Consider the following 12,071-nt stretch of genomic DNA (forward strand, 5'->3'; position numbering starts at 1 on the left):
TTTTAACTGCTCTTATCCCAGGTCTGAGCAGGATGGATCTTCTGAGACTTATGAAATTCCAAAGGCTTTCACAGCATGATCCTAGAATGTCACTTATATCCCCAAGCATTTCTCAGTATTTGTGTTGTTCTGCCTTTACTCGCCCGTTTATGTCTTAGGTGTCTGTATGTTCTTTACGTGGTCTTGAACATCATCCTACCCGTTCGCATGAGTTTTTCATTAGAACAGTTAACATTTCAAAATTAAGATTCCGTGAACTGATAATTTTACTTGCTTTAGTTTGCTTATTCGAAACAACTTGCTGTTTACTGGGACAAGCTGGTAGCCAAAGGTTGCAGGTTCAAGACCCACCTCTGGATGTAGTACCCTTGAACAAGGTATTTACTCTAAATTGCTTCAGTAAAATTTCCCAGCTGTTTAAATGGGTTTAAATGGGTAAATAATTCAAAGTAGCTTAAAATTGTGAGTTGCTTTGGAGAAGAGCGTCAGCTAAATGGATAAATGTGAATGTACCGTTGTACCCATTTATGCTGTTGGATCATTTACTGCGGTAATGCTGGTAAAGTATACCCTTAAAGGGTACGAGAGCAGGGCCCTTCCGGCAGCTGTGTCCCAAACTAGTTGTGTACACTGTTTTACACTGAATTAGTGGTACTGTATATTATAGTGTATTGTAAATAAGCTACACAACGGATGTGACTGTAGCACCTTGTAAACTTTGAGGTGGTAAAAAACACTGTGAACAACACTGGCTGCACATTGACATTCGGCTTGTATTTGTGTAGATGAAATTACTTCTTCCTCGTTTGAGAGATATGATAACTATTGTATGGGTTTATTTTTAAGGCCTCAGAAAGGAGGGGCGTTCAGTGGAGCTCTTTCTTTCAGCTCTAAAAATAAGCTGATTTTCCAAAAAATAGTCCAAGAAGAAAGTAGCGAGTCCGCCGTCTGCGTGTGTCGCGCTTTTATATTCGTGACGTTCTAAATTGCCTGGCAGAAAACACAACACGGAAGAAGAAAGGTGAAAATGTGCGTATGTGTGTTTTGTGCGCGTTCAGCCGCAGAAAACAGCAGAGCGGATGCGGCGAATAACGTTCCCGCCGTTATGTCTGCAGTGGCGCTACAGGCTCCTCCCCCGGCTTCCTCGGCCGCCCCGCCCCGCCCCTCCCAGCCCCGCCCAGCCGGGGGAGGAGCGCCTCGGCGCCCATTGGCGAGCGCCGCACACCGCTGCAGGAGCTCCGCTCTTCACGCGCTCGCCGCGCAGGACGGCTCGCTGGATCTTGGCTCGTCGGGCTGCGGCGGCGGCGGCGGCGGCGGCGGCGACGGCTTCGGCTCTTGGGGCCTCGAGGAGCATGAGCGACCCGGAGACTCACACACGACCCTGTAAGTAAGTGAGCGAGGCGGACGGTGCGCGGTGAGGAGGCTAGTTTGAAAGGCTTTGAAAGGCTTTGAAAGGGGGGGGTCCTCTTCCTCCTCATCAATGCTCCCGATTCGAATTGAAAGCGGGGCTCCGCGCGCGGGGGTCGTAGAGGCCCTTCTTTGCGAGGTATACGCTCAAGCCTGTGTATGTTTTCGTGTGGAGTGTGATCCGTGATGTGTCAGTCTCTCTCTCTCTCTCCCTCTCTCTCCCTCTCACACACACACACACGCGCGCGCGCGCGCCAGCTACGCGCGGAGTGTGAGCGCAGAGTGCGGGACGGTCCTGCGCCGCAATCAGGCGTCTCTGTCTCCCTCCTATAAATGATCGCGCGCACATGAGAATGAAGGGATCGGACGGTGTAAAAAAAAAAGGCAAGTTTGGCAGATGTGCGTCTCTCTGCCTTTGTGCTCCGGTCCTTAAATATGGAGACTTAAGGAGCCCCCCGTTCGACCCATGGCGGGTTGCTGCTGGCCGTGTGTCACTGTTTCCTCCCCCTGGCGATCGTGCCCCTTTTTCCCGTCCGTTTCTCCTTTTTCTTCTCCGTTTCGTTCACCTGCTGCTTTAAATACGGGGCTCGGGGGGGAATTTTCTGCCCGCCGCCCTCGTGCGGATCTCGAGCCGCACCGTTAGCTCAGCTGGGCGAGGAAGTGGTAACTTTACTCTGCTGGAAAGACACTGTGTGTGTGTGTGTGTGTGTGTGTGTGTGTGTGTGTGTGTGTGGGGGGGGGGGGGGGTGTCTTCTGGAGAAAGGGGGTGGATGACACGATGACATGAGGACACTCCTGCCACAATCAGAGTGCACTGGGTGATGGATGAATGAATGACTGAATGATCAGCCGAATGCCCAGCCAATCAGACTGAAGAATTGCAAACTCTGCCCATGCAGCCTCCAGGGTGGGTTCTCATCTCTCTCCCTGTGTGTGCGGTTCGAACACACACACACACACACACACACACACACACACACACACACACAGACAGATGAATGGATTACTAAACTTGTGCTGGGCCTGTGCGGAGCCCTGGTGGTGGGACGGACGCCGAGTCCCGGGATGCTGAACAGGGTGGACAGTCACGCCGCCACTGAGCCTCTCTGGCTCCGCTTTAGAGAAGCACCTTCTCAGTTTTTACCCGAACCCCTTTGAGATGTGTGGAGGTCACCGTTGTTTTGCGAGAGGCGGGAAATGACCGGCAGTTAATTTTAAGTCACCGGCAGCATCGGTGGAAATGCATCGTTTCCGAGGGCGCTGCCGGCGAGGGCTGTCGGGAATAAATGGCTCCTTGTAATGGTTAAGGTGGGTCAGGCCGCTGCTGGAGAAGTAAATTAAGGCGAAATCGGAGTAACTCGATTGCGATGATGTTAAATAAGCAAACGAATGCGGGGCGGAAGGGAGTGCTGACGTCCACGCCAGGCGTGTACTGCAGATGCAGTCGGGCGTCTGTAGCCGGGATGGGTTTCGTGGGGGAGGGCCGTACCCCGATGCGCGAGCGAGTGCGGCTGAGGGTCGACGGCCCGCGCTAAGATGCCCGTGCACGCGCCCCACGGCAGCGTGGTGCGCTTCTAAATGTTTTATGAAGTATGAAGAACGGCAAGAGGGTGCTGCTGCTGCGCCTGCGGTCGACCGCGTGGGCTGTCGAAACTGCTTATAGACAGGCGGTCGTTGGGCATCTCCCCCCTCCCACACACGCAGGCGGAGGGACGATCACAAAGAGCAGACCTTGAGCAGGAAATGTAACGTGTGTCTAACAGGAAACGCAGCTTGACCCATCAGAGTTATATACCATATTTTCCGTTCCGTTTAGTCGCCGAACGCCGTCGTCTCCCTCCTATTATTTCCTCTCCAGGGCAGCGAGAGCTCACATTTGGGTTGTTCCAATAATGAGCTCGATTTGTATTGTGTTCGTAAAATGTTATTTTTCATCCCGATTGCCATTAAGCAGTTCAGACATAATTCTGCTGCCGTGCTTTAAATATTCATGCCGATAAGTCTGCCGAAAAGATGGGAGATTTAATTTTTAATGGGTGCGAGCGCTGTGTCGGAGTGATTGACATCAATTGCGGTGTAACAAGTCCCCGGTGTTTATACTGCTCTGCGTGCGTTACCGCGGTGTGCCGTGCGGAACGCAGCTCCTGACTCCATTGTCTGTCCTAAGCCGTTCCCGCACCTGTTCTCTTAATTCTTAGCGCTGCCTCGAGGAAGGATGTAAGCAGCCCGCGCCTGTAATCGGGAGGCTTAGCGACGCGGCTGATTGGGAGCGATCCTTCGGGGAGCACGGGCGTCCGCTTCTCCGCGGAGCGGTCGACGTGAGCGGACGCGGCGCACCAGCGGGACCCTGGAGCGTTTCCGCGGTCCGGTTGTCCTACGGAGGACCGGCGATGTGGGTCCCGCAGTAGCTGATGGGGCTCCCGTAGGGCGCACGCCTGGGTGTCTGAATGCATCCTTGCATGTGGTTTGATCGGTGCTTCTCTTCTTGCTCCTGAGCGTGTGTGTGTGTGTGTGTGTGTGTGTGTGTGTGTGTGTGTGTCCACACGTCACTCTTGCCTGCCATACGAACGTCTACATGTCTGTGTTTGTGCGTGTTTGGTGTTGCAACAGTTCTCTCGCTACCAAGTAGAATGTGTGTTTTGCTGACCCAGTGCGCCGCATGCCCACGTCTACATCCGTTGCTGGGATCTCGCTGCGCGGTACGTTTCCCCGGACGTGTGCGCCGCGCCCCGGCCCGTGCCCGTGGGCCGCCGCGCACAGGAAGTGACCTCACGGGCCCGCCCGCGTCGACTCCGCTGCCGGGAAGGCCATTGTCGGACTCCTTCCCTGCATTGTGGCGGCGGAGAACAGTTTTGACTCCGAGAGCGGTCCAGTCCAAACCTCGTGCGTTACGGGGAAGTCGACCCGAACGGGGTCGTGCCTCGCATAAACTTGTCGACGCTGCGGTCTCGCGTACCAGAAAACGTGCCGTACGCATAAATGCATTCCGCTTACCTCCTCCGCCGCTCATAAGCAACTTACTATTTATAATTAATAATTCATTAATTATAATAATTCATTTCGCTGATGCTTTTCCTCCAAAGCAATTTACAGTGTTAACCTACTTACCAGTGATTTAACTATTTTCACAGCTGGGTAATTTTTACTGCATCAATTCAGGGTAAGTGACTTGCAGCAGGAGGTGGGTTTCCAACCCTAACCCTTCAAGGACAAGGTGACGGTTGTAGCCAACCTGCCACCTCTAGACTAGAGTATCTCAGTGTAACTTTAGGGTTGCGATATACTAAAGTAGGGGGGCCCGTTGGCGCAGCAGGTTTGGCCTGTGCCTGCTCTCGGTCGGGTCTGGGGTTCGAGTCCCGCTTGGGGTGCCTTGCGATGGACTGGCGTCCCGTCCTGGGTGCGTCCCCTCCCCCTCCAGCCTTGTGCCCTGTGTTGCCGGGTTAGGCTCCGACTCGCTGCGACCCCCCGCTCAGGACAAGTGATTTCAGTGTGTGTGTGTGTGTGTGTGTGTGTGTGTGTGTGTGTGTGTGAGAGGGGTGCGCGCGTCTGGTTATTTTTATATGTGTACATTGCAGCTTTAAGGCTCCGGAGTTGTCTGTGACAGAAACCTCAACATCTGTTCCTTTTCACAGACATGGTGTGGTAGGAAGTAACCTCAAAATGTCTGTTTGTTTTGGTGAAATGCTCCGAAAGCTTTCCTGCGTACGTTCGGAGATGGGGCCCCGACTGCAGACGACACGCAGAGCCTGGCCCGCTCGCCGGGGAGCACCGAGCCATTCGGTGTCTGGTGGTACCAGGGAGTCTGCCAGTCAGCTTGTGTGTGTGTGTGTGTGTGTGTGTGTGTGTGTGTGTGTGTGTGTGTGTGTGTGTGTGTGTGTGTGTGTGTGTTCCTGTTCCCAAAGTAAGCTGTGCAGTGGGCTTCGTGGTGCCAGGATGCCCTGTCTATACAGAGTTTATGATCCCTCAGCAGGCACATCCTGACTGTTCAGAACATAAAAATATGGCTTCGTTATGTTATCGAGATCAGTCGTTCTGTTGACTTTTTGGGGAGTGGTTCTTTATTATGATATTTTTCTAGTTTCCACACCCCCACAGACCTGACATCTTTATCTCCTGAAAAATTCAGGAAGGGGGAAAGACGGCATAGAAATAGCTGGACCGAAAGCTGTGCGTTTTTAAAGGTACAGCAGCGCTGAGCTGTTTGTGTGTGTGTGTGTGTGTGTGTGTGTGTGTGTGTGTGTGTGTTGTGCATAGCGGCTCGTAGCACAAAGCGTGTGGCTCCGGCACCTGCGTTCTTGCAGTGTGTTGTGACGCGAAGTGCAGAAGTACTGTTCCAGTGACTGTTAAAAAAGCAGCGGGACAGGAAGTGTGTGTGTGTGTGTGTGTGTGTGTGTGTGTGTGTGTGTGTGTGTGAGAGAGAGCGCGAAACGCACTGCTTCGCTCACACATTTGGTGTCTCTGTGCCTTTGAATCTAGGTCTCCCTATCATATAAAATGTCCTGCTCAAATCGGGACAATTTCGCTGCGGTGTAAAGCATCTTCAGAGGCCCCGAAGACGAACGAATGTCACGTGTTGGAGTTTGGCGGCGGCACTTTCTGCACGTCGTCCGCTTCGCAGCGGAGCGCTTTCACGGCGTCTCCTCGCATCTGCTTTCCGCCACCGACAGCGCACGCACGCACGCGCGCACGCACACACGGCGTGGGCGGTTTGTTACGGGCTCATTGACTGAAGGACTGGGAGCGGATTTGAAGCCGTACAGTGAGTGTAGCCCCAGCCTTTGCGGAGGAAAACTGACTTTAAACACACTTCAACGTGGAATTTGACAAATTAGCTCCTCGTGGGAAGACGGGGGATGTATAAAGCGCCTGCTCACCGGAGCTGAGCTGTTCAGAAAGTGGCACTGAGGTGTAGACCGAAGGGATGTGTGTGTGTGTGTGTGTGTGTGTTTGTTTGGCTTGAGGATGGGGTGGAGGCAGGTGATGAGGGCTCTGGCATGGAAACGCTGGCCTTGGATCTCCCCCAGGGCGTCTTGTGTGTTGTTTACAGCAGGCGCCGGCAGGAAGAGGGAGCGGACGTTGGCCGGAGAGGGAAAGTGCCACGGCGAGGTCAGCCCCGTGCGATCGGCCCCGAGACGCGCCAGGAGCGGCGGCCACGCCGACCGCCGCTCGCGGCTCCGAACGCTGTGGCGTTTTTAAAAATAAACCGCGACCGCGTTCCAGGGTAAACGGGGCCGCGTTCACGCTGCGGCAAGTCGGGGATGGAAGGAGCTCTGGCCCGCGCGCGCGGACCGTCGGAGAGCGGGCCGACGCGACGACGAGACTTACGATCTCGCACCTTGACCTCGGGGCTGCGCTGCTCCGTGCCCCTCTGCCTTGATTTGTGTCTGCGTGCGTCGGCCTTTCCGACACGGCGCATCTGTCGGTGCATTAAGGGGTGAAATGTATCTCCTCCCAGAAAGGGCTGCGCTCACCCTTCTCGTACGTTGCGCTGGGTTCGCGTGGCCGGTGACGGAAGCGTGCTGTCCGCTATGGCTGTGCTCGACGCTACCGCGGTACGGAGCCGGCGCTGATGTAGCGCTCACATGTCTGGGTTTTTTTTTTTTTCTCCTTCTGATAGTGGTGCCTTTGTATAGCTGCCCTGGTTAGAAATAACAGCGAGGGAGACAGTGGCCCAGAATCAGCCCTGTGCTCTCAGTCACAGCCAGTGGCTTGTCTCTGTACCACCAGGACAAGTCATTCCAGGGAGCAGAAAATGTCTTCCTTCAGGATGAGGGCGGGGCACGGAGGGGCGCTTATCTCCCATGTTCAACCGGAGACCCGTGTAGCGCGGCAGAATGGGGGAGGGCGATGCGCTGGGGGTCACAAGGAGATGGCCAGGGATGAAAAGCAGCCCCTCTGCCAGCTGCTTTGCTCTGCAGCCGGGTTGACGTTTCGGTCGTTTTAAGGGTTGCGGGGGCATGTTGCCGTAAAGAGAGATGCTGTTTCGACTGCCGAGTTGGGTAAAAGTCAGGGTTGCTGTCCTTTCGCTGTATGCAGGTGTGCAGCAGAAATGAAATATGGTTTGTGCAGGTTCGGGGCTAACGAATGAGCGTAGTGCCGTACTACAAAGTAAACATACCTCCCGTACACACAAACATGATGATAAACACAAGTAAGGCAAGCAAACACCAGCCACTGATCTCCAAAGTGACTTAGATTCAGCTGGATGTAATACTTAGGTTTATTAATTTCAGCTAACCCTTTTCTCTAAAGCAACTTGGTGTTAAGGTACGATTATTTACCTATGTGTGCAGCAGGGTAATTTTATTGGAGCAATTCAGGGTAAGTACCTTGCTCAAGGGTACTACAGTTGGAGGTGGGAATCGAACCTGCGACCTTTGTGTCTAAAGGCAACAGCTCTAACCCATTCGCCATGTAACGGTGTAATTTCAGATGGACGAAACAGTTTTCCAGTCTTTTTGTTGGTTTAGTGGCAACAATCCTGTTTTTTCTCATGGAAAACAGGTTTTGACCTGTAAGTGTCAGGGACATCAGTACAGTATTCATAGTCACTGAAATATAACTGCAGAACATCTCTATGTGAGTAATATATTTTGTTTTAAAGCTGCAGTGCCACTCCTTTTAATCTTACATTTGTTAGCCAAGTGGTGTAAAAAAAAAAAAAAAAAAAAAATGCCCCCCAGCAGACCGCAAGGCCTGTGAAAGTGTAGAGCAAATACTGATCAGTAGAAAGAAGATGCATTAAAGGTAGTGTTTTATTTAAATGATGCTTTCTGACACAGTTCATGTCATTTTCAGATGCTGAAATGATTTGAAAACCTTAGGATCTTTGGTTGGGCTTGGGCGTTTCTCGCCTTCCTCCCATATGGTGCGCCATATGGCGATGGGACACTTTAGTAGTTAATCAAGGCAGTACAGACGTGTCATGTTTCTGAAAGGAAGCCGTGTTCCCGTGTCGGTCTAGGGTACGAACGATGGATAACATTTGAAGCGTCGTGTAAAGTTCGGCGATCACATGTTGCGGAACCGCATTTCCGCCAGATCCGTCATGCAACTTCATGTTGCACTAATGAAATCTGGTTAAACCACAAATTATTCTTTCTACTGTTTAAAGGCCCTGTAAATAACACATTAATTTGAGTGGATTGGATGATGATCCCACTTCAATATGATGACCTCTACCAAGTGTTGTCAGAGTGTGATAATGTGCTGGAATATAATATGCACTTGTCATAACCACATAATTTATCCATTAAATCTGTTTCCATGTGTGTTCGTGACTCTTGGGTATTGAATTGTCTCTTAGAGAAGTTATTCGCATAAATGTGTGCCGAAATAAGTAGCGCGTTAAAAATTTGATGTCAAAAGGGTCTGTACCTCCTTGTGTAACTCAACTGCACAGTCCAAAAGGGAAGAGTTTAAGCAGACTTTGGAGCCTCGACTCTAATGCCCCCCAACGCTGCCGCTGCCATCAGCGCTCTTGGCAATAATTGATGAGGGCACGGGGATTCCAGAGCTGTAATCGGCTTGGCCTGGGGTCAGTAATAGGTGATTAGATGAATTAGCGAGATGTGGAGGTACAAACTAGGAGGGAGAGACTGGGGGAGGGTTGCTCAACACCCTCATGGCCATTTTGCCATTGTTCGGACCCCAGGTGCTCCAGTGTGTAGGTCAGACTTCAAGAGGTAGAATGGGCCCCGGGCATTCAGCTGTGTGCTCCTCTCCTTCGGTTCCTTCCAGATCCCTGGCATACAGTTTGTCTCTGCGGTTCTTCTCGTTTCGATTGGGAGACCGGCCAACGAGAATGGAAAAGCATGAACAGAAGAGCTAAGCCAACGGTGCTGAGCTATTTTCAAAATGGGTTCCTCCACATTGCGACGAGCCTTGGCTTCGCAGACCTGTGTTCAGCGTCCTTCTTAGAGTCTGTGGTGGCTTCTTCTAGGAAACAACGTGACTGACGGGGTCACGACTGAGAGCGTTTCTTATTTTGGCTTCTGAATGGCAACGTCGTCTTCGGCGGACTCTCGAAACGGATGTAATCAAAGTGTGCCATCCCTGGGTATTATGTGTTGACCGATGGCAAAGAGTCAATCCACTGTGAAATGTCTACAACAAAAAATGCGGAAGAAGCGAAGGGGACTGAATACTCTATGCTCAGTGGGTTATATCTGATCGGGTGGCTATCTTTTCAATGGCAATTTGGTCACAGAAAAGAATTAGCTAGCTTCTCATTGGGGACGGGGAGGGACTTGTGGGAATGCGGAAGGACTTGGCTAGGCTCTCGTGGAAATTTGGTCGGGGCGGAGGGTCTTGGCTAGTTCACTGAGAATTTGGTTAAGGGAAGGACTTGGCTGGTTCATCAACTGGAATTTGGTCAGCTGAAGGACCTGACTTGCGCGCTCAACTTTTGTAGACCTTCGAAGGGTCTGGTATGTAGCTGAGGCTTCCCTACAGTATGTCCCTGCTTCTTTTATGTTAATAAGCGTCTGTAGCATTGTAACATTCCCAGATCTGTTTGATGGTCCAAAATTACTTTGTAAATGACATTCAGTCCTTCATATTACGTGACATATTGGCAATAATTTACTTGTGTAAAGTACCGCAACAAATTATTCATTTAGCATAAATGCAACTAACCCTTGCTTTTAAAAGAAGCTGAAGTCATGCCGTAGGATCTTTGAAATGTTCGGTAACAGAAGCGCTGTCCATGTTTTGCCTCCTCTAATCTTTCTATCTTGCATGGCAGAGTAAACAGGCTGAACTCTTATGATCTGACAGTGATAAGATCTCTTCCGGCAGCATTTTTGGCCATTGTTTTCCACAGGAACACACAAATTGAGCACTCTGGTGAAATGAACGGGACTGCAGATGCATGTTTTATTATATATATTATATATATATATATATATATATATATAAAACACAAACGGCCCTGTGTTCGGCCGCTCTCCACACAGAAGCGCGGCGCATGCTTTACTGTTTCCGAGTGCAGCATCAGTCGCGATGGATTCTGCATCAAGCGGCACATCGGCGCGAGGGGTTTGCGTGTATTTAACGGATTGAGGAAGGCGGCTGGGGGTGTGGAAACGGGGAAAGGGCAAGCAGCGTACACACACGCTCTCTCGCTCAGTTTGTGCACATTAGGTATTGCGGTTGCTCCTTGTTTGCCATGCTCTGCCATGACACCGTCTGCCTTCTCCGTGAGAAATAAATGGCTGCATCTTCTGGCTCGGTACTGATTAGATGTAAGATTTGTCTAGTAAAGCATTTATATTTGCTTAACTTGGTTAATTTGAGTCGGGGCACGGTGCTGCAGCGGGTTTGTCCGGGGCCTGCTCTCCGGTGGGTCTGGGGGTTCGAGTCCCGCGTGGGGTGCCTTGCGGTGGACTGACGTCCTCCCTCCGGCCTCGCGCCCTGTGTTGCCGGGTTAGGTTCCGGTTCCCGACCCTGCTTGGGTCCAAGTGGTTTCGGACGGCGTGTGTAGGTTAATTTGTATTTTGTTTTGGAGATGTTGCTCTGTTGAGTGTTTTCCTGCAGCTTGTGTTTCTTGCATTGTTTCACTTTCAGAGCAAGTCTCCGTGCTGGTGTTTTGCTGCTAATGAAACGGGATTTGCTGGACAAAAAGAAAGACAGTTAAGGAGAGCACGAAACCTCTCCTGGGAACATTTCCAAAGGCTGATGTTAGAAAGTCCTTGATCTACATTGTGGCTCTAATTAATGCCTTTTTTTTTTCCATCCTCTTTTTTAATAATGTATGTGTGCATGCGCAATTGAGTCTTGAAATGTCATATCTGAGTCAAAGGCACTGGGTTTATATAGGAAAACAAGCAGCCGATTATTCCCTTTGAGTCTTGAGTGCTAACTGACAATCAAAACAGATGATCGGGATTGAAATTCAATTTTCATTTGCTTTCCCAAAGATCGTTGCTTAAAAAATGCTTTTTTTTCAGGATCTTATCATATCATGCTGGTATCAAGTGCGTGTACATCTCGGGTGAGAAGAATAAATCTCTGCTTTGAGACATCTACGCACATCTTAGAAAAAAATCAGTTTTGGTCCCCAGATTGCAGAAGCAACTACCTAAATGTCAATGAGCGGTTTACAAAATTATCTTTCTAGTTATGAAGCCCTTGGGTTATTTTACTTTTGAGTGCTGAAAGAGATGCTTGTTTTGAGGTCCTGTAGATGTTTTGAAGGCCTGAGCACAGCCATCAATGACTAGAAGAGCCTACAGTGTAGGGCACACGCTCATGGGTTCATTTTTTGTTCACCTGTTTGTTCTCCTCAGCTCGTCTGAGATTCCGCTCATGGGTGCCGTGACGTTCGCCCATCGTCGCCAGGCTCAGTTCCACGCTTGCTTTCATATAGCTACCTGTTGGGCGCATTTCGTGGAGAGGGGATTCCACGCAGCAGCTCGTGAAGAATGCCCGCAATGTCATGGTGAAGTTTGTGTCGTCAAGGCCTCCATTGGCCCTAAGCAGCTGCTCGAACTGCCGCCCCCGCTCTGACGCTCCCCCTCCTCCTCTCTGGTTTTCAGTTGGCCCTTCACAAGGAAACCTTCTGACATTGCAAGTCAAAAGGCAGCTGCCTTCCTACCCACATTCTAGAAAGCTAGTTAGCGGTTCTGGTGAAGGTTGCGGTCGAACTGGCTTTCATCTTGGGG

The 12,071-nt window shown here is 51.0% G+C and overlaps 1 protein-coding gene across 2 annotated transcripts in view; it reads left to right on the top strand.

The window, feature by feature from the left end:
- Nucleotides 1-1,318: 1,318 nt before the first annotated feature.
- The window catches only part of ppp1r16b (protein phosphatase 1, regulatory subunit 16B), a 40,068-nt gene continuing 29,315 nt past the window's right edge, over nt 1,319-12,071 (top strand). Inside the window, exon 1 of one of the 2 annotated variants that reach the window (XM_029247848.1) lies at nt 1,319-1,383. The gene's annotated coding sequence lies outside the window, so the exon portion shown is untranslated. Of the gene's footprint in view, nt 1,388-12,071 lie in introns of both variants that reach the window. The other variant, XM_029247849.1, reaches the window with a different exon arrangement.

The sequence above is a fragment of the Scleropages formosus genome, chromosome 22 (assembly GCF_900964775.1).
Source record: "Scleropages formosus chromosome 22, fSclFor1.1, whole genome shotgun sequence".
In the NCBI taxonomy this organism is placed as follows: Eukaryota; Metazoa; Chordata; class Actinopteri; order Osteoglossiformes; family Osteoglossidae; genus Scleropages; species Scleropages formosus.